Raw genomic sequence first — 23,494 nt, 5'->3', positions numbered from 1 at the left:
CATGCACGGGAGGGGGAATGAAGACCGAGTTTGGGAAACGCTGCTATTGAAGACTTGGCTATGGTCTATAGACAAATCTTCTGGGAATCATTTAAAGTAATGTTTTGCATGCTCGATACACAATTATAAACTGGGTGGTTCGAGCCCTGAATGCTGATTGGCTGACAGCCATGGTATATCAGACTGTATACCACTGGTATGACAACATTTATTTTTACTGCTCCAATTACATTACTAACAAGTTCATAATAGCAATAAGGCACTTTGGGGGTTTGTGGTATATGGCCAATATACCACGGCTAAGAGCTGCGTCGTCCTTAAGAACTGCCCTTAGCCGTGGTATATTGGCCATATACCACACCCCCTTGTGACTTATTGCTTAAAGTATATCAAACGACATGCTGACAAGTTTCAGCATTGGCTAGTTAGCCAACTGACATGTCGGAAATGAATGGATAGCGCAAGCTAGCCAACTAATACGCTACTAGGCCTAATGCTTTGAACACACCTACAGTGTTTTGCGCAAAGTAGTACGCAGCATCATCTGGATATGTATGCAACAAAAGTTCAACATTCACTTTCTGCTACCATTTCTGTCAAGTCATCTACGCATACAGTTTGACGCATACATTCGATAAATCCAAGGTATGCACCACACCGAACGCACTGAGGCAGCGTTTCATTGGAAATGAATGTAATTCTGGTGTACCAAAATGCAAGGACGATGTCGGTGTGTTCGAAGCCTTAGAAAGAAAAACTCACAACAATTGTAAACAATAACTGGACAGCTGGCTTGCTGAATTCGCTAACAGATGGGTCGGGTGTTTAGCCAGACACATGAACCAACAGTCCCCATTGCCTTGTTCTTGTCACATTAACGTTCCTTACCGCGCTTAACGCTTCGAACACACCGACTACCTCTTTTCATTTTGGTACACCAGAATTACATTCATTTCCAATAAAACGCTGCGTTTGCGTTGCAGAGGCAGTTGCAGTGTCTTCGGTGTGTTGCATTCGTTGGTAGACGCCTTGACAGAAATTGTAGCAGAAGGTGAATGTTGAACTTTTGTTACACACACACACACACACACATACATACATACATACATATATCCAGACGATGCTGCATACTATTTAGCACAATAACACTTTCGGTGTGTTAAAAGCGTAAAAATTGGCACTAAATTTAATTCCAAATCACGACAGAGTTTCCTCCAACAAACCATAAACGTTTGTCAGCACCAAGGCGCAGAAAAAGGTATGAAAACCCGAACAAAATTACACTGTAAGAGAATGTTTCAGCTAACAATTGCCATCACTCATTCGTAAACAATGTGCCATCATAAACTGTAGCCTAATCTGACGCTATACAATTTAATGCAATATTTTACTCATTTGTAAACTATTCTACAACTGAGCTATGAATGTATAAGTAGTTCTCAACAAAAAGTTAAACAGTTCAATGCTATTTCTACTGGAACAGTACCTTAGCGCGAGAAGAAGAGTAGCAGTAGTCTGTCCTCAACCCGGTCAAAATTCAGGATGTATTGAGGAGCCGCACATGCATCCCCCCAACTCATGACATGCAGCAGCGCTGATTGACGACAGAGTGGTTCCCAAACTTTTTTTAAAAAGGAACTCAGTCAGGTTTCCCTCTCGTCGTGTCAGTCATTGCAGACCTAAGAGTGCTATTTATAACTTGTCAGAAATGTCCAGTTTAACTAGCCCATGTCAGCTAACGTGTTTTAGGTCATTGATTTAGTTGTAAAGTGTGAGTCACTCATATCACATGAACACACAAGACATGGCTAAATGTGTAGAATTACAGGAAATTTGCTTTAAAACTGCACAATATTATCTCAATTGACACAGCCATTTCAAACTTAAAAGTAATAAAGAAGACTTCTACAATGCAGTCACTGAGAGATTCACCCTGAAAGACAGATGAATGGGCAGTAGGTAGCCTAAAGTTAGTGGTTAAGAGCGGCTAGTAACCAAAAGGTTGCAGGTTCAAATCCCAGAGTCGGCTAGGTGAAATATCTGAATGTGCCCTTGAGCGAAGCGCTTAACCCTAATTGCTCCGGTAAGTTGCTCTGGATAAGAGCGTCTGCTAAATGACTAAAATGTAAAGCAATGTACTTCATTTACAAGTTAAAGGTCAATTCTCCCACTTTTCAACATCATATTCATTATCCCCAGCACAATACCAGGTTCTACATATGTGAAAACGGGCGTTTTTATGATCTGTAGTTAAAAAGAAGAAAGGTCCTAAAAAATGCTTCTCTTTGACACCATAGTGTAGGATTAAAAAGTTAGAAATACTGTGATTTTCTAAATCTGCAGTTTCTAGCCAGAGGGAGGGTATTTTCTTGCTCCCCATGTCACTGTGAATTTTATGAAGTTGAAAATCACTTTTTTTTAATTTTAACTTTTGATGATGTCATCAGGTAGAACTTTCTAACTTTATATTTCTTACTACATAACCTAGTAATGCACCACTTTCTCATATGTAGACACTGGTGTTGTCCTGTAGATAATGAAAATTAGTTGGTAAAGTTGCCCTTTAAGGTAGGTCTAAATGCCGTCTTTTTTTGAGGGTTAGGCTACTGTTGAATGAACATGAGAAGAATAGTGCTGTTGTCCATTTGGCACCACATAGTTAACCTGTAGGCTATCATATGAGCGGCCCCCGAAGTATGTGTAAAATGAGTAAGCTCAAGTAAGCTGTTCTAATTGAAATCAGCCTTCATCACATTGGGGAGATGTCGAGGTCAGTGAAACCCTTGGTGAGGACCAACGGCCCTGCTGATTTATTCACTATGTCCACATCTATGTTTATGCAAGAGAGCGAGCAAAAGTATTTGTGGTTGAACAAACAGACTTGTTATCATTCCTCTTTATCCAAATAAGAAAGGCACAATCACAAATGGCATATGTGAAACCATCTGCTTCGATGGAGTCCTCGACAAAAACCTGACAGCGTTGAACTGCCATAATACAAGCTTAACTGAGCATGCACAGGATCTACACTAACTAAATCACTCCATTTTATGTCTTGATAGTGGATGATGTTTAATCATTGGCCATTATCCAGCAATCAAACGAGTTGAACAAGGAATGAATGATGAGAGACCTCCCATTGGGACAGTTTACACAAAACTACATGGAGTGCAGAGTATAGGGCCCCCATACTCAACTGGCGGACCATGGTCCGGATCCGAACCCAGAAGGGGTCAATGTGGACCACATTCTCGGTCGGAATTCAATCTCTCTGATCATATAAACACACACAGGACATGGGAACATTAGTACAATTGCAGAAAATTTGCTTTAAAACATAAAATAAAACGCCCCATGGCAAAATGTGTAGAATTGAAGGAAATTCACTTTATAACTGCAAAAATGTCTCTCTGCCAACAAGAGGGGTGTGAACAAACCCCCACCTCGCAACCCATGTGACCTCATCACATGGGTTGCGAGGTGGGGTTTGTTACTACGCCAATAAATTACAATAATATTGAGTACCCCTGGTGTAGGGTATGTCCAATAACATTACTGTCACGCCCTGACCTTAGAGAGCCTTTTTATTTCTCTTTTGGTTAGGTCAGGGTGTGATTTGGGTGGGCATTCTAGTTTTCTATTTCTTTGTTTGCCGGGTATGGTTCCCAATCAGAGGCAGCTGTCTATCGTTGTCTCTGATTGGGGATCATACTTAGGCAGCCTTTTTCCCACCTTAGTTTGTGGGATCTTGTTTTTGTATAGTTGTTGTGTAGCCTGCAGAACCTTGCGTTCGGTTTGTATTTTGTTGTTTTGTCAGTGTTCATTTTTAATTAAAAGTAAACTGTTCGCCTACCACGCTGCACCTTGGTCCAATCTTTACGACGAGCGTAACAATTACCTCCATTACATACATTTTTTGGGGTTGTAAATGTTTTCTCCAGTTGCAGCAAGTATCGCGTGGACTTGGGTTGATGCGTATTACTATGTTGGGTTTGTGTGTGTCACAAATTCTACATTTCCTGTCTGATTGATTTTATTGGCAGCACCACATACAGTTGAAGTCGGAAGTTTACATACACCTTAGCCAAATACATATAAACTCAGCTTTTCACAATTCCTGACATTTTAATCCTAGTAAAAATTCCCTGTCTTAGGTCAGTTAGGATCATCTTATTTTAAGAATGTGAAATGTCAGAATAATAGTAGAGTGATTTATTTCAGCTTTTATTTCTTTCATCACATTCCCAGTGGGTCAGAAGTTTACATACACTCAAATAGTATTTGGTAGCGTTGCCTTTAAATTGTTTAACTTGGGTCAAACCTTTTGGGTAGCCTTCCACAAGCTTCCCACAATAAGTTGGGTGAATTTTGGCCCATTCTTCCTGACAGAGCTGGTGTAACTGAGTCAGATGTGTAGACCTTGCTCGCACATGCTTTTTCAGTTCTGCCCACAAATTTTATATAGGATTGAGGTCAGAGCTATGTGATGGCCACTCCAATACCTTGACTTTGTTGTCCTTAAGCCATTTTGCCACAACTTTGGAAGTATGCTTGAGGTCATTGTCCATTTGGAAGACCCATTTGCGACCAAGATTTAACTTCCTGACTGAGGTCTTGAGATGTTGCATCAATATAGCCACATCATTTTCCTTCCTCATGACGCCATCTATTTTGTGACGTTCACCAGTCCCTCCTGCAGTAAAGCACCCCCAAAACATGATGCTAACACCCCCGTGCTTCACGGTTGGGATGGTGTTCTTCGCCTTGCAAGCATCCCCCCTTTTCCTACAAACATAACTATGGTCATTATGGCTAAACAGTTCTATTTTGGTTTCAACAGACCAGAGGACATTTCTCAAAAAAGTACGATCTTTGTCCCCATGTGCAGTTGCAAACCGTAGTCTGGCTTTTTTTATGGCGGTTTTGGAGCAGCGGCTTCTTCCCTGTTGAGCGGCCTTTCGGGTTATGTCGATATAAGACTTGTTTTACTGTGGATATAGATATTTTTGTACCTGTTTCCTCCAGCATCTTCACAAGGTCCTTTGCTGTTGTTCTGGGATTGATTTGCACTTGACTTGTGGAGGTCTACAATTCATTTTCTGAGGTCTTGGCTGATTTCTTTTGATTTTCCCAAGAGGCACTGAGTTTGAAGGTAGGCCTTGAAATACATCTACAGGTACACCTCCAATTGACTCAAATGATGTCAATTAGCCTATCAGAAGCTTCTAAAGCCATGACATAATTTTCAGGCAATTTTCCAAGCTGTTTAAAGGCACAGTCAACGTAGTGCATGTAAACTTCTGACCCACTGGAATTGTGATACAGTGAATTATAATTGAAATAATCTGTCTGTAAACAATTGTTGTAAAAATTATTTGTGTCACGCACAAAGTAGATGTCCTAACCGACTTGCCAAAACTATAGTTTGTTAACAAGAAATTTGTGGAGTGGTTGAAAAACGAGTTTTAATGACTCCAACCAAAGTGTATGTAAACTTCTGACTTCAACTGTACATTTGTGTCAGTCGATCACGAGACCATGAAATGAAGTGACATTCAATGCATTCGGAGTATTCAGACCCCTAAACTTTTTCCACATTTTGTTACGTTACAGCCTTATTCTAAAATTGATCAAATCGTTTTTTACCTCATGAATCTACACACAATATCCCATAATGACAAAGAAAAAACAGAATTTTGGAAATTTTTGCAAATGTATTAACTATAAAAAACGAAAAAATATTTGTCATAAGAAACTAGCTCCCTGGTATACAGAAAATACACGAGCTCTGAAGCAAGCTTCCAGAAAATTGGAACGGAAATGGTGCCACACCAAACTGGAAGTCTTCCGACTAGCTTGGAAAGACAGTACCGTGCAGTATCGAAGAGCCCACACTGCTGCTCGATCATCCTATTTTTCCAACTTAATTGAGGAAAATAAGAACAATCCGAAATTTATTTTTGATACTGTCGCAAAGCTAACTAAAAAGCAGCATTCCCCAAGAGAGGATGGCTTTCACTTCAGCAGTAATGAATTCATGAACTTCTTTGAGGAAAAGATCATGATCATTAGAAAGCAAATTACGGACTCCTCTTTAAATCTGCGTATTCCTCCAAAGCTCCGTTGTCCTGAGTCTGCACAACTCTGCCAGGACCTAGGATCAAGGGAGACACTAAAGTGTTTTAGTACTATATAATCATGGCCTCTAAACCTTCAAGCTGCATACTGGACCCTATTCCAACTAAACTACTGAAAGAGCTGCTTCCTGTGCTTGGCCCTCCTATGTTAAACATAATAAACGGCTCTCTATCCACCGGATGTGTACCAAGCTCACTAAAAGTGGCAGTAATAAAGCCTCTCTTGAAAAAGCCAAATCTTGACCAAGAAATTATAAAAAACTATCGGCCTATATCGAATCTTCCATTCCTCTCAACAATTTTAGAATAAACTGTTGCGCAGCAACTCACTGCCTTCCTAAAGACAAACAATGTATACGAAACGCTTCAGTCTGGTTTTAGACCCCATCATAGCACTGAGACTGCACTTGTGAAGGTGGTAAATTACCTTTTAATGACGTCAGACCGAGGCTCTGCATCTGTCCTCGTGCTCCTAGATCTTAGTGCCGCTTTTGATACCATCGATCACCACATTCTTTTGGAGAGATTGGAAACCCAAATTGGTCTACATGGACAAGTTCTGGCCTGGTTTAGATCTTATCTGTCGGAAAGATATCAGTTTGTCTCTGTGAATGGTTTGTCCTCTGACAAATCAACTGTACATTTCGGTGTTCCTCAAGGTTCCGTTTTAGGACCACTATTGTTTTCACTATATATTTTACCTCTTGGGGATGTCATTCGAAAACATAATGTTAAATTTCACTGCTATGCGGATGACACCAGGGGCGAAAATCTGATATCAACTTTGGAGGGGACAATTACATTTTCTCAAGAGCAATTCGTGAGGGGGACACCAAAAGTAGTGCTGTAACACATAGCCTACATTGTAATATGGTAAATGTATATTAAGGAACCAAAGAAATAAGGTGTTTGCCGTACTCCTAACCACCGGTACCCAAAACTACACAACTAATCACAACAGCAATACCATTGCCTTTAACAAATCTTAGTTCAGTCACCAGTTTAAGTTGAGAGTGGGGGTATCCATGGCATTTTCCAATTATGTTCCTATTTTACAAGTCAAAAAAATTGAGAACCTTTCATAATGTTGCCAAACAAAGACTCAACAAACTTACCTGAGACTCCCTGTCTCTGCCAGTCTGTCCCTGCATATCTGTCCCCAACTCTGCTGTCTGTGTGCCATCTGTTGCCTGCTCTGCCTAATGACAACATTGTGAAACATTTCCATTAGAATTTCATTTCTTTCTTATGAACATTTTATCAACTAGTCTTTGAGATATTAGGCTACTAGGGTTCTTACTTTGCGTTTTGGTGTACTGAAAAATACTCTGATGACCGTCTTTTGTTTTTCTGCCATTTTTCTACCTGGCTGGCTGGCTACACACACACACACACAGTGTGTAGGTTATTTACAGTAGGAGATGGGCTTCTATCATCTTATATTTTATCATTCTATTTGGGCTTCGATCTAAAAGGTAGCTAGCAAATGTGAAACGGATTAAAATGACAAGAGTTGACAGCTGTATGAGTTCACCATTTACACAACATATGCTGCAACCTTTTGTAATTTTAATAGTTTGTTTCATATTGGCTGGCTTCCAACAATAGCTGAATTGGCAAAGCTAGCGAGCACCAATTCTGTTTCAGTGGTGTTTGCTATAATCTTTGCTACCCGGGTTAAATAAAGGTGAAATAAAATAAATAAATAAAAGTTCCCTTGCGACAATTTAGCTTTTGTACCGAGACCATTAAATATATTTAAGACAATGGTAGAAGAGAGTGTAGTTCTGTTCAGTTTGGACTTCAGTTTATTGCTAACCTTATCACAGGGACTTTGAAGCACTAATTTACATCATCTGCATGCTGATCTTGGAATAAATTGACGATAGCAAAGATTCCATCTTTGACGAGGCCACATAAATGGAATAGGTACTAGCTAGCTTAATAGTTAATATTTGCGCGCTAGCTCTGCATATTCAGCTAGTGTGTGTGAGCGAATGACTGGATTAACCTCACGTCAGTTACGTTCATTGAGTGCCTTTCAGACAGTAGACACGACCCCTCTGTTACCTTGCCACAATTGCTTTCATTGCGTATTGTTAATATTATTTAAATTACATAGTTATGTTTCAGTGATATATTGGGGGGGACAAATCATATTTTTCCCAGGATGGGGGGGGTCGTGTCCCCCCCGTCCCCCCCGGGATTTCCGACCCTGGATGACACACAGCTGTACATTTCAATAAAACATGGTGAAGCCCCAAAATTGCCCTCGCTAGAAGCCTGTGTTTCAGACATAAGGAAGTGGATGGCTGCAAACGTTCTACTTTTCAACTCGGACAAAACAGAGATGCTTGTTCTAGGTCCCAAGAAACAAAGAGATCTTCTGTTGAATCTGACAATTAATCTGGATGGTTGTACAGTCGTCTCAAATAAAACTGTGAAGGACCTCGGCGTTACTCTGGACCTTGATCTCTCTTTTGAAGAACATATCAAGACTGTTTCAAGGACAGCTTTTTTCCATCTACGTAACATTGCAAAAATCAGAAACTTTCTGTCCAAACATGATGCAGAAAAATTAATCCATGCTTTTGTTACTGTGTGTGAAGGTGAACGGAAAGGCTGGAGCAACGAACCACCCTTGCTGTCTATGCCTGGCCGGTTCCCCTCTCTCCACTGGGATTCTCTGCCTCTAACCCTATTACAGGGGCTGAGTCACTGGCTTACTGGTGTTCTTCCATGCCGTCCCTAGGAGGGGTGCGTCACTTGAGTGGGTTGAGTCACTGACGTGGTCTTCCTGTCTGGGTTGGCACCCCCCCTTCAGTTGTGCCGTGGCGGAGATCTTTGTGGGCTATACTCGGCCTTTTCTCAGGATGGTAGGTTGGTGGTTGGAGATATCCATCCAGTGGTGTGGGGGCTGTGCTTTGGCAAAGTGGGTGGGGTTGTTTGGCCCTGTCCGGGGGTTTCATCGGATGGGGCCACAGTGTCTCCTGACCCCTTCTGTCTCAGCCTCCAGTATTTATGCTGCAGTAGTTCATGTGTCGGGGGGCTAGGGTCAGTTTGTTACATCTGGAGTATTTCTCTTCTCTTATCCGGTGTCCTGTGTGAATTTAAATATGCTCTCTCTAATTCTCTCTTTCTCTCTTTCTTTCTTTCTCTCTCTCGGAGGACCTGAGCCCTAGGACCATGCCTCAGGACTACCTGGCATGATGACACCTTGCTGTCCCCAGTCCACCTGGCCGTGCTGCTGCTCCAGTTTCAACTGTTCTGCCTGCGGCTATGGAACCCTGACCTGTTCACCGGACGTGCTACCTGTCCCAGACCTGCTGTTTTCAACTTTCTAGAGACAGCAGGAGCGGTAGAGATACTCTCAAAGATCGGCTATGAAAAAGCCAACTGACACTTACTCTTGAGTTGCTGACTTGTTGCACCCTCGACAACTACTATGATTATTATTATTTGACCATGCTGGTCATTTATGAACATTTGAACATCTTGACCATGTGCTGTTATAATCTCCACCCGGCACAGCCAGAAGAGGACTGGCCACCCCTCATAGCCTGGTTCCTCTCTAGGTTTCTTCCTAGGTTTTAGCCTTTCTAGGGAGATTTTCCTAGCCACCGTGCTTCTACACCTGAATTGCTTGCTGTTTGGGGTTTTAGGCTGTGTTTCTGTACAGCACTTTGAGATATCAGCTGATGTAAGAAGGGCTATATAAATACATTAGATTTGATTTAATTTGACATTTACATAAGTATTCAGACCCTTTATTCAGTACTTTGTTGAAGCACCTTTGGCAGCAATTACAGCCTCGAGTCTTAGGTACAGTGAGGGAAAAAAGTATTTGATCCCCTGCTGATTTTGTACGTTTGCCCACTGACAAAGAAATGATCAGTCTATAATTTTAATGGTAGGTTTATTTGAACAGTGAGAGACAGAATAACAACAAAAAAATCCAGAAAAACGCATGTCAAAAATGTTATAAATTGATTTACATTTTAATGAGGGAAATAAGTAAACGTACAAAATCAGCAGGCGATCAAATGCTTTTTTCCCTCACTTTATGACGCTACGAGCTTGGCACACCTGTATTTGGGGAGTTTTTCCCATTCTTCTCTGCAGATCCTCTCAAGCTCTGTCAGGTTGGATGGGGAGCGTCGCTGCACAGCTATTTTCAGGTCTCTCCAGAGATGTTCGATGGGGTTCAAGTCCAGGCTCTGGCTGGGCCACTCAAGGACATTCAGAGACTTGCCCTGAAGCCACACTTGTGTTGTCTTGGCTGGGCTTAGGGTCATTGTCCTGTTGGAAGCTTAACTTTCAACCCAGGTTAACCTTCACTCCTGAGCGCTCTGGAGCAGGTTTCCATCAAGGATCTCTTTACTTTGCTCAGTTCATCTTTCCCTCAATCCTGACTAGTCTCACAGTCCCTGCCACTGAAAAACATCCCCACAGCATGATGCTGCCACCACCATGCTTCACCGTAGGGATGGTGCCAGGTTTCCTCCAGACGTGACACTTGGCATTCAGGCCAAAAAGTTCAATCTTGGTTTCATCAGACCAGAGACTCTTGCTTCTCATGGTCTGAGAGTCTCTTTAAGTGCCTTTTGGCAAACTGCAAGCGGGCTGTCATGTGCCTTTTACTGAGGACTGGCTTCCGTCTGGGCACTCTACCATAAAGGCCTGATTGGTGGTGCTGCAGAGATGGTTGTCCTTCTGGAAGGTTCTCCCATCTCCACAGAGGAACTCTGTCAGAGTGACCATCGGGTTCTTGGTCACCTCCCTGACCAAGACCCTTCTCCCCCGCTTGCTCAGTTTGGCCGGGCGGCCAGCTCTAGAAAGAGTCTCGGTGGTTCCAAACTTCTTCCATTTAAGAATGATGGAGGCCACTGTGTTCTTGGGGACCGTCAATGCTGCAGAAATGTTGTGGTACCCTTCCCCAGATCTGTGCCTTGACACAATCCTGTCTCGGAGCGCTTCGGACAATTCTTTCGCCCTCATGGCTTGGTTTTTGCTCTGACATGCACTGTCAACTGTGGGACCTTATATAGACAGATGTGTGCCTTTCCAAATAATGTCCAATCATTTGAATTGACCACAGGTGGACTCCAATCAAGTTGTAGAAACATCTCAAGAATGATCAATGGAAACAGGATGCACCTGAGCTCACTTTCGAGTCTCATAGCAAAGGGTCTGAATACGTATGTAAATAAGGTATCTGTTTTTTATTTTTAAAACATTTGCAAACATGTCTAAACCTTTTTTCGCTCAGTCATTATGGGGTATTGTGTGTAGATTGATGAGGGGAAAAAAGAATCGAATCCATTTCAGAATAAGGCTGTAATGTAACAAAATGAGGAAAAGGTGAAGGACTGAATACTTTCCAAATGAACTGAAGCTTTGAGTCTAAATGTAGCACTCTGATTGACCTTTTCTTTGGAAACACTATAAAGCATTACTCTAAGTGTTGTTTTCCAAATACTCTCTAGATTGTCTTCTGTGGATGTTAAATTTGTATGTTTGAATGGAATTGGCTGAATCATTGTTTATGTTCGGCTTTGACAGTATACATCTGAATATGCTGAGCGTGAGACTGTTGTTTGTTCTTATGTTCCAACTGCATTCATCCACACCCTGTCTAGTCTAAAATAAGGCTGCTGGGGTTTGGACAGAGACCATCGGAGGAGTTGTAGTCTGGCAACTTCCTCTCAAAACACCCCAGATCCCAAACCCATGAAGGAGTTGGGTTGGCTAATGGATACTCCAAAACCAGTCCTCTAAATGGTACGTCGTCGCCCAACACCATATTACACTTTATAGAAGTAGACCTGATTACATTAATGAAACAAGCACAAAACTAAGATGTTTGTATCATATAATAATTATCTCTGTCACGCCAACCTCGGCCACATGCTTTTTTGATTTGCTCCAGGAGCAGAAACTCACTCCGCACACAGAGCAGAACAGCTCTGACTGTATTTTTCCAGGTCCGTAGTACAGGAAAGAGTGGCATGGTTAGACCTGTGGTGGTTGTCTACATTTGTACAGCTTGTCCTGCCACCCCCTTTCCATTTATTCCACTACTAGACCAGTCAACAAACTGTATTCTGGTTAGTAACCCCAGCTTATATTCAATTATGATGTGTCAAGATGTTTGTTTAACAAAATTGGTTTCAATTCTGGCTGATGTCATCTAAACCATTTTAGTAACGACAGGCAATAATATGGAAATACGAACGTAAACATGTCTGTTCTATAACTGTTCAATTTGTGGCACAAAAAGAAAGAAAAAACACATTCACAAAAAAGGGTGGAAGTGGTGTTTTTGACCACATACTGAGATTATAATTTTTTATTATGAAAATGTATGTGCTCACTACTGTAAGTCGCTCTGGATAAGTGACTAAAATGTAAATATAAAAATATAAATTTAAGACTGAGAACAGAAACAAATTCCAGGGGAAAGCCTTTTTAACTCTTAGTTGAGAGAGCTCTGAACCCCATGCAGGATTAGAGGCTTTGGGGGGAACAAAGCACAGAGTACGGATACATGCTCACAATAATGTGATTATTGTGGATAGTCAGATTAATATAATCGTTTTATTTAAAACATTTACAAGCTTTGCAAGAAGAATGAATTCCCTAACAATCCTGTTTAAATCCTGACACATCTAAAATCAGTATATGAAAACTACCTCATTCATATGTTCCGAATTTACTTCACTCACGCTAAAGAGGGAGGCTCGCTTACATGTGCAGATCAAATACACAGATGGAACGCTGATTACGATGTTTACAAGTCCTAATCATTTGAAAGATTGCTCAGAAAAGGTGTTTTAATTGGCGTATGCTTACTTCGATATTGACCTTACACTGATTAAAATAAAGAGAGTAAGGTGTTTAAATGCCTATTGCATAATCTGCCTACTGCCATAATCAGTTTATTATCAAATTATTACTGTGCATGTAAACATAATCAGTGTCAACAACACTGTGATTAACCTATGAACTGCTAAAGAAGTTTAAACAATGACAGCACTAGGCAACCTGGTCTCAGTAGCTAGGGTAAGGGTTAGGGGAAGGGTTAGCTAACATTCTAAGTTGTTGCAAAGTAGCTAAAAAGTAGTAAGTTGCTGAAATGCTAAAGTTGTCTGTGAACAGATTTGAACTCGCAACCTTTGGGTTGCTAGACGTTCGCATTATACGCACACCCATCAGTCCCGACCAACCATCCTACTTTTAGATTTTGCATTAAGTAACCATGTCTTATACAGTTGAAGTAGGAAGTTTACATACACCTTAGCCAAGTACATTTAAATTCAGTTTTTCACAATTCCTGACATTTAATCCTAGTAAGAATTCCCTGTCTAAGGTCAGTTAGGATCACCACTTTTATTTTAAGGATGTGAAATGTCAGAATAATAGTAGAGCAAATTATTTATTTCAGCTTTTATTTCTTTCATCACATTCCCTGTGGGTCAGAAGTTTACATACACTCAATTAGTATTTGGTAGCATTGCCTTTAAAAATTGTTTAACTTGGGTCAACCGTTTCAGGTAGCCTTCCACAAGCTTCCCACAATAAATTGGGTCAATTTTGGCCCATTCCTCCTGACAGAGCTGGTGTAACTGAACCAGGTTTGTAGGCCTCCTTGCTCGTACTCGCTTTTTCCATTCTGCCCACACATTTTCTATAGGATTCAGGTCAGGGCTTTGTGATGGCCACCACTTTGTTGTCCTTAAGCCATTTTGAGTATGCTTGGGGTCATTGTCCATTTGGAAGACCCATTTGCGACCAAGCTTTAACTTCCTGACTGATGTCTTGAGATATTGCTTCAATATATCCACATAATTTTCCTTCCTCATGATGCCATCTATTTTGTGAAGTGCACCAATCCCTCCTGTAGCAAAGCACCCCCACAGTATGATGCTGCCACCCCCGTGCTTCATGGTTGAGATGGTTTTCTTCAGCTTGCAAGCCTCCCCCTTTTTCCTCCAAACATAATGATGGTCATTATGGCCAAACAGTTCTATTTTTCTTTCATCAGACCAGAGGATATTTCAACAAAAAGTACGATCTTTGTCCCCGTATGCAGTTGCAAACCGTAGTCTGGCCTTTTTATGGCAATTTTGGAGCAGTGGCTTCTTACTTGCTGATTATGTCGATATAGGTTATGTCGATATAGGACTTGTTTTACTGTGGATATAGATACTTTTGTACCTGTTTCTTCCAGCATCTTCACAAGGTCCTTTGCCGTTGTTCTGGGATTGATTTGCACTTTTCGCACCAAAGTACATTCATCTCTAGGAGACAGAACGCGTCTCCTTCCTGAGCGGTATGACGGCTGCGTGGTCCCATGGTGTTTATACTTGCGTACTATTGTTTGTACAGATGAACGTGGTACCTTCAGGTGTTTGGAAATTGCTCCCAAGGATGAACCACACTTCTGAAGGTCTACAATTTTTTTCTGAGGTCTTGGCTGATTTCTTTTGATTTTCCTATGATGTCAAGCAAAGAGGCACTGAGTTTGAAGGTAGGCCTTGAAATACATCCACAGGTACACCTCCAATTGACTCAAATGATGTCAGTTAGCCTATCAGAAGCTTCTAAAGCCATGACATAATTTACGGAACATTTCCAAGCTGTTTAAAGGCACAGTCAACTTAGTGTATGTAAACTTCTGACCCACTGGAATTGTGATACAGTGAATAATAAGTGAAATAATCTGTCTGTAAACAATTGTTGTAAAAATTACTTGTCATGCACAAAGTAGATGTCCTAACCAACTTGCCAAAACTATAGTTTGTTAAGTTCTTTGGGATAGGGGGCAGTATTTTCACAGCCGGATAAAAAACGTACCCGATTTAATCTGGTTACTACTCCTGCCCAGAAACGAGAATATGCATATAATTAGTAGATTTGGATAGAAAACACTCTAAAGTTTCTAAAACTGTTTGAATGGTGTCTTTGAATATAACAGAACTCATATGGCAGGCCAAAACCTGAGAAGATTCCATACAGGAAGTGCCCTGTCTGACAATTTGTTGTCCTTCTGTTGCATCTCTATCGACATTACAGCATCTGTTCTGTAACGTGACACTTTCTAAGGCTTCCATTGGCTCTCTAAAGCCGCCAGAAAGTGGAATGGGGTGTCTGCTGTCTCTGGGCAAAGTATAGGAGCTCTGTTTGTGAGTGGTCAGCCTGGGGACAGTGAGACTGGAGATGCGCGGTCACGAGACTTCTCCATTTTTTTCTTTCAGCCTTTGAATGAATACAACGTTGCCCGGTTGGAATATTATCACTATTTTATAAGAAAAATAACATAAAAATTGATTTTAAACAGCGTTTGACATGCTTCTAAGTACGGTAATGGAATATTTTGTATTTATTTGTCACGAAATGCGCTCGCGCGTCACCCTTCGGATAGTGACCTGAACGCACGAACAAAACGGAGGTATTTGGATATAACTATGGATTATTTGGAACCAAAACAACATTTGTTGTTGAAGTAGAAGTCCTGGGAGTGCATTCTGACGAAGAACAGCAAAGGTAATCCAACTTTTCTAATAGTAATTCTGAGTTTAGGTTGTCCCAAACTTGGTGGGTGTCAAATTAGCTAGCCGTGATGGCCGAGCTATGTACTCAGAATATTGAAAAATGTGCTTTCGCCGAAAAGCTATTTTAAAATCGGACATAGCGATTGCATAAAGTTCTGTATCTATAATTCTTAAAATAATTGTTATGTATTTTGTCAACGTTTATCATGAGTAATTTAGTAAATTCACCGGAAGTTTTCGGTGGGTATGCTAGTTCTGAACATCACATGCTAATGTAAAAAGCTGTTTTTTGATATAAATATGAACTTGATTGAACAAAACATGCATGTATTGTATAACATAATGTCCTAGGAGTGTCATCTGATGAAGATCATCAAAGGTTAGTGCTGCATTTAGCTGTGGTTTGGGTTTATGTGACATATATGCTTGCTTGGAAAATGGCTGTGTGATTATTTGTGGCTATGTACTCTCCTAACATAATCTAATGTTTTGCTTCCTTTGCTGTAAAGCCTTTTTGAAATCGGACAATGTGGTTAGATTAACCTCCCTGGGCAAGGTAGGACGTTTGCAGTGGAATCGCGTGGCGCGAAATACAAATACCTCAAAAATGCTAGAACTTCAATTTATCAAACATATGACTATTTTACACCATTTTAAAGACAAGACTCTCGTTAATCTAACCACATTGTCCGATTTCAAAAAGGCTTTACAGCGAAAGCAAAACATTAGATTATGTCAGGAGAGTACCCTGCCAAAAATAATCACACAGCCATTTTCAAAGCAAGCATATATGTCACAAAAACCAAAACCTTCTCCGTGCTTTACAGTGGAAAATACACATGCGGAGATCATCCGTTCACCCACACCTTGTCTCACAAAGACACAGTGGTTGGAACCAAAAATCTCCAATTTCCACCGGTCTAATGTCCATTGCTTGTGTTTCTTGGCCCAAGAAAGTCTCTTCTTATAATTGGTGTCCTTTACTAGTGGTTTCTTTGCAGCAATTCGACCACAAAGGACTGATTTCAAACAGTCTCCTCTAAACAGTTGATGTTGAGATGTGTCTGTTATTTGCACTCTGTGAAGCATTTATTTGGACTGCAATTTTTGCAGCAGAGGTAACTCTGGGTCTTCCATTCCTGTGGCGGTCCTCATGAGAGCCAGTTTCATCATAGCGCTTGATGGTTTTTGCAACTGCACTTGAAGAAACGTTCAAAGTTCTTGACATTTTCTGTTTTGACTGACCATCATGTCTTAAAGTAATGATGGACTGTCATTTCTCTTTGCTTTTTTAAGCTGTTCTTGCCATAATATGGACTTGGTCTTTTACCAAATAGGGCTATCTTCTGTATACACCCCTACCTTGTCACAACACAACTGATTGGCTCAAATGCATTAAGGTAAGAAATTCCACAAATGTACTTTTAAGAAGGCACACCTGTTAATTGAAATGCATTCCCAGTGACTACCTCATGAAGCTTGTTGATAGAATGCCAAGAGTGTGCAAAGCTGTCATCAAGGCAAAGGGAGACTACTTTGAAGAATCTCAAATTTAAATATATTTTGATTTGTTTAACACTTTTGTAATGTAAGTGTTGTAATATGTTTGGACCCCAAGAACAGTAGTTGCTGCTTTGGCAGCAGCTAATGGGGATCCCTAATAAATACAAATACAAATAAATACAACATTTGGGGGGTTTCTTCCATTCTTCTCTGCAGATCCTCTCAAGCTCTCAAGCTCTGTCAGGTTGGATGCTCCGTTAATCTTTCCCTCGATCCTGACTCCGTGTCCCTGCCGCTGAAAAACATCCCCACATGCTGCCACCACCATGCTTCACCGTAGGAATGGTGCCAGGTTTCCTCCAGACGTGACGCTTGACATTCAGGCCAAAGAGTTCAATCTAGGTTTCATCAGACCATTGTTCCTCATGGTCTGAGAGTCTTTAGGTGCCTTTTGGCAAAGTCCAAGAGGGCTGTCATGTGACTTTTACAGCGGAGTGGCTTCCGTCTGACCACTCTACCATAAAGGGCTGATTGTTGGAGTGCTGCAGAGATGGTTGTTCTTCTGGAAGGTTCTCCCATCTCCCCAGAGGAACTCTGGAGCTCTGTCGGAGTGATCATCGGGTTCTTGGTCACCTCCCTGACCAAGGCCCTCCTCCCCCGATTGCTCAGTTTGGCCGGGCATCCAGCTCTAGGAAGAGTTTTGGTGGTTCTAAACTTCTTCTTGAAGATCTTGGGGATCTTCATGCTGCAGACATTTTTTGGTACTCTTCCCCAGATCTGCGCCTTGACGCAATCCTGTCTCGAGGCTCTACCAACAATTCTTTCGACCTCATGGGTTGGTTTTTGCTCTGAATGCACTGTCAACTGTGGGACCTTATATAGACAGATGTGTGCCTTTCCAAATAATGTCCAATCAATGTAATTTACCACAGGTGGACTCCAATCAAGAATGATCAATGGAAACAGGATGCACCTGAGCTCAATTCCGAGTCTCATAGCAAAGGGTCTGAATACTTATGCAAATAAGGTATTTCTGTTTTGAATTTGGTATAAATTTGCAAACTCCAACTCATGTGCTACAGAAACACTGCTAACCAAACAGTGCTAGGTGCCTGCACACTTGCAATAAAGGGTAACAGACCTCAAAAGTGGTCTCCTGATGTGGTTTAAGCATTGTTATGGACTTAGAACATACAATTTTGTTGTTTTTCTGATTTAAAAAGTGTGACTGAAACCTGTATTTGTTTTTAAACTTACCTGTTTAATGGTAGGCTTACTATTAGCCTACTTACACAGTACAGCTTGGGTTGGCCTGACTGTGAAAGACCAATATGGGATTTATCATTTTAGGTCATTCAGAGTGTATATCAATGTTTCTCATAGAATATTTCACACAGGGTGCCTTTCCTTTGCCTGGTGAGTATACCCAGTTCTCCAGACCACTACACATCTGCTTGAAGGCATGTTGATATCTGTGAGTGTGCTCTCTATGCAGATTTAATTTCATCAACAAAAACAGTGACTAAAGTAGTCGTCAAACACCTATTTTTCAGTGGCAATTGACGAAACTATAAGTGACTAAATAGACCCAGGAAAAACTATAACCTAACAAAAACATTTTTTTATTTCAGTTTAATGAGACAAGACAAATTTATCTCTGTGACTAAAATCTGATTTAGTGGGCTGGACAAGTTTTTTGAGAGATTGAGAGCTTTTCAGTGATAAGCACAAACAATATTAGCAGCACAGATGCGCAATGCAGTTCTGTTCAGCAGTGGGAAGGATGTGGCACACACAGCCTACATCAGCTGGTGAGCTGCAGGGCACTTTTCTATACTCCCTTGAGTATAGAAAAGTAGGCTGTCTTTGAATTTCTAGTCTTGCACTACCGCCCCACTTTCCCCACTGCATTTCATAGCCAGGTTTTCCTCTTTTCCTCTGAAAAAACATCTTGATTCTGGCCCTCACCGTTCAAAAGATATATGACCCACAATACTGGCACTACGTTTTTTTCTTTCTATCGTGCATTGGTGGCCCGCATTTTACATTTGTTTAGGCTACACCTTGTTCAGTCATGTTACCTATAGCTAGCTATAGCTAACAACCTGGGTGTGTTCACCAGGACGCAACGCTTTGGACTGTTCAGATAGAAACATGCTATGTAGAACAAACATGCTTCTCTGACATGTTGAGTAAGGAATAACGTTGGCTCTATTCATGTAATTTCTATCTGCAATGTTCAACAACGTTTTGCAACTGAACATGGCCCTGGTAACATTACCAGTAGCCAATATGCAAACACTTGGTGGCACAGAAACAAAGAAGGATAGCAAACAATTGATTGAAAATTCCTCTTGCCACTACATTATATCTGAATGGGTGAATAACTTTATTTTGAGTTAATGTAGACCCAGTGACTTAGACTTGACCACTTGGACCAGATCTCGAGCACTGGGACTAGGACTTCAGCCATAGGGACTCATGACTTGACTCGGACTCGAGCACAGGGGACTTTGGACTCAGTACGGACTTGAGGTTTTGTGACTCGACTACATCACTGGGCAAAACAGTCATTAGCTCCTGTTCAAAGTCATTAACCCCCGTTCTACTTTTGGACACCAATGTGGCTGTGGGATGTTGATAACAATGGAGATGACAGGACCGAGTGATGGAGGTGCAACCAATACTTTGCAGGACCAACTTGTGATTGTGCTGCTACTCTCTCTCTGCGCTTGTGTGTTTGTTTTGAATGTAATGTGCAATATCTGTGTAGACTGAATTAGGAATTTACATGGCCAGATATTTCTTAGATGTTTGATATTTCTGCTGTTTGGAAAAGAATAGAATGTTATGCAGAAAAATATGTTGGTAGGACATGGAAGTCAGTGATTGTTTGCTATAGGTTAATGAGGCAATACAGTACAGATGTGACTAAAATGAAAGGGCATTTAGTTGACTAAAATGGCCCACTGTTTTCGTCATTTTGACAATAACTAGACTAAATCATTATTTAAATGACTAAAATGTGACTAAGACTTAATGATATTTTTGCCAAAATGACTAAGACTAAAAAAAGAGTGCCAAAATGAACACTGTCTCTACGTGACATACCTGGCACAGGAATGGAGCTTCGGGAAGAAGTTATCACTAGGGCCGCCCTAGACACTGCCGAAATTGCATCACCATATGCTAGGTTAATAAACCTGAACAGCCCCTATCTCTGTTCTGGTCTTACACAGATCTTAACTATATATGTAATCTCAGTAGGTAGTGTATCTAGATGGAGGGGATATTTACTGTATATCGTTCTTCCCTCCCTTGAACCCTACTGTGGCTGTCGTTACTTTGAACCCTATAACTCGAACAACATTCTCAACCCTCGAAGGGCTGTTCATCCTCTTACATTGTCCAGAAGTAATTAGATCAGTGGAGGCTAGTGGGAGGAGCTATATGGAAACCACGTTTGACTCATTCCATTCCAGCCATTACAATGTGCCCGTCCTCCTATAGCTCCTCCCACCAGTCTCCACTGCATTACATGACAGTTCTCTCCCCATCATCACCTAAACCGGTACCAAAGAAAGCAAGAGTGAGTTTCCAAGCACAGTGCTACAAACCCATTAGCCCGGCTTGCATTACTGTCACTAACTGGACTGGAGTGTGGACCAGAGACAGTGAAGGTATAAATCCTACCCAATAATCTCATCTCCATAAGGAAACGAAATACATAATGAAATACTACATCCCATGAAGATTTCCCCAGCAGTTCACTTAATCCTGTCTCTTCAACCCCATTACTCCTCAAATCTAATAACTAAGAACAGTGGTTAAAAATAAGTGGCAAGAGTTGTGAAACAGAGAGAGTAAAGGAAGACACTTGTATAAGATCCAGGAAAAGATGGGGGCACTGAAATAGAACATGTTCCACTGTCTCCATCTCCTCCTGACAATGATCACACCTCCCAGTTAAATGTTTCCCCACCACTTTCAATGTACTATTTAGCCTTGTGTGTCCCAGTCTCAGCCTTGTGACTACACATTCCTCCCTTCTCTCTCGGCCTGAGGACCTCCCTGCCCCCATCTTTTCCTGGATTTTATACAAGTGTCTTCCTTTACTCTCCCTGTACCACAACACTTGCCACTTATTTTTAACCACTGTTTTTATTAATCCCTTGGCTTCTGCTTTACTGATTGACAATTCCATCTCAACATTAGGATGTTTAAGAGCCTGCTTGGCAATAATATCCACTTCCTCATTCCCCTCTACTGTCACATGAACTGGTACCCAGAGGAATATCACAAATACCCCCATCTGTTTCACCCTATACAAACACTGCAAAACCTCATACAATATATCCTGTCTGCTCTGAGACACATATGAATTTAAGCTCATCAGTGCTGCACAGGAGTCGGAGCAGATGACTACCCTGTCTGGCCTCACCTCCTCCACCCACTCTGCAGCCAATAGTATGGCCAACAACTCCATTCTGTAAATAGGCAAATGATCCGTTGCTCTTTTTGTCACTGCCACCTTAAACTCAGGAACACTAAAAGCTGCTCCTGTCCTCCCTGTTTTAGGGTCCTTAGATCCATCTGTTAATATATTCAAGAAAGCATAGTATTGTGTTCTTAAATGTTCACTTACAACTGAATCTACTCCTTCCTCAACATCTCTTACCCTCTCAAACAACCCTAGATCTATCACTGGTTGAGGGAGAAACCAATGTGGGATAGCAGGAAGAACTACAGAGGGGCTAAACTCCCTCCCAAACAACCCCATCTCTCTCTCCATGCAACTGCCTATCCACCCAAAGCTTGTATTCAGATTTTGTTTATGTTCCCAGCACTCTAGGAGCACCTTTTATTTAGGATGTGTAACCTTATGTCCTTGTAGATTTACCCAATATGTAATGGCCAGCTGTTGTCTTCTTAATCTTAACGGTATCTCTCCCTACTATACCTGCATCGCTGCCCCCGGAGAGATCCATAGTGCTCCGCAACATATTCTTAGGGCTTGGGCTTGGATAATATCTAGCTTTTTTAAAGATGTCTGAGCTTCTGATCCATATGCATATCCATTGCTATACTTCCATAATCCATTGATGACCTTAACAGCGCTATATATATCATTTCAACGTCATTCTATCTGCCCACCACTCCATTCCTGACAAGCAACGCGTCACATTTAAAACGTTCTTTCCTTTGACAACTACTCTGTTAATATGCTCCGCCCATGTCATTCAAGTGTCAAACCAGACCCCCAGGAACCTAAACCCTCCCACTATCTCCAGATTCCTTCCATACAACTTCAAGTATATTTCCTCCCCAACCTTCCTTCTAGAAAACTGAAAACTTGAAGCCCCACCTGAGGAACCACTGCTCTACTTCACTAATCGCTTCTTGAACTCTTCTGACTGTATGGGTAATATTTCTCCCTCTCTTCCACAGCGCTCCATTATCCGCAAACAATGACCTCCCAATATCAGGTCTCACCTGAGAGAATACATCGTCAATCATAATGGAGAACAACTAAGGACTAATGACACTTCCCTGGGGGGTGCCATTATCCACCTCATAGCTTTCTGATAGAGCTCCCCACCCTCACTTGTATTGATCGCCCAAAAATAAAATTATTTATCTGGTTAAAAACCCTTCCTCCAACCCCCATGTTATCCAGCTTGATAAGCAGGCCTTCCTTCCACATCATATCATAAGCCTACATCAAAGAAAACGGCTACCACCACCTCCTTATTTGCTTGTGTCTTCCGTTTGACTGACTCAAGGCACAGTACAGGATCCATCGTTCCCCTGCCTTTCCTGAACCCACTTTGATCTGGTGACATTAGTCCTCTTCTCTCCAGAAAGTAAGTCAGCCTTTACATTATCATTCTTTACATAAATGTACATACGTGAGATGTCAACGCTATGTCAAGGCCTATAGCTTGAAGGACTAGTAGGGTCTTTCCCAGGTTTCCGTAATGGCACCCCTACCACCTGCTTCCAACTTCCAGGCAGTTTCCCTTCCTGCCACACCTTATTGTAAAGGTCCAATACTTTCCCCATTGCTGTGTCACTGAGATGAGCCATCATGATGTAACATATCTCATCATTCCCAGGAGATGTTACACCAGCTTTAGCTAATGCTCTTTTTATCTCAATGTATCCCCCACCATCACTCTCTGATCAAGGACTCCTGGATGTTCTCCTCTGACCCACTCTCTCCCAAGCTGCCTCTCTTCTGTCAGATTATTTGAGCTGTGCACCTTCACAAATGCCTGGGCTAACATCTCTGCCTTCTCC

The 23,494-nt window shown here is 41.4% G+C and overlaps 1 protein-coding gene across 4 annotated transcripts in view; it reads right to left on the bottom strand.

The window, feature by feature from the left end:
- The window catches only part of LOC100196543 (equilibrative nucleoside transporter 1), a 59,741-nt gene that overhangs the window by 25,504 nt on the left and 10,743 nt on the right, over window positions 1-23,494 (bottom strand). Inside the window, exon 2 of one of the 4 annotated variants that reach the window (XM_045721891.1) lies at window positions 7,253-7,336. The exons of 2 other annotated variants lie outside the window; for them this stretch is intronic. The gene's annotated coding sequence lies outside the window, so the exon portion shown is untranslated. Of the gene's footprint in view, window positions 1-1,486; window positions 1,622-7,252; window positions 7,337-23,494 lie in introns of those variants that run through there. One more of the 4 variants, XM_014205917.2, reaches the window with a different exon arrangement.

This window comes from Salmo salar, chromosome ssa01 (assembly GCF_905237065.1).
Source record: "Salmo salar chromosome ssa01, Ssal_v3.1, whole genome shotgun sequence".
Lineage (NCBI taxonomy): Eukaryota > Metazoa > Chordata > Actinopteri > Salmoniformes > Salmonidae > Salmo > Salmo salar.
Note: the sequence above shows the minus strand (reverse complement) of the source record. Positions and strands in the feature narration are given on the sequence as shown.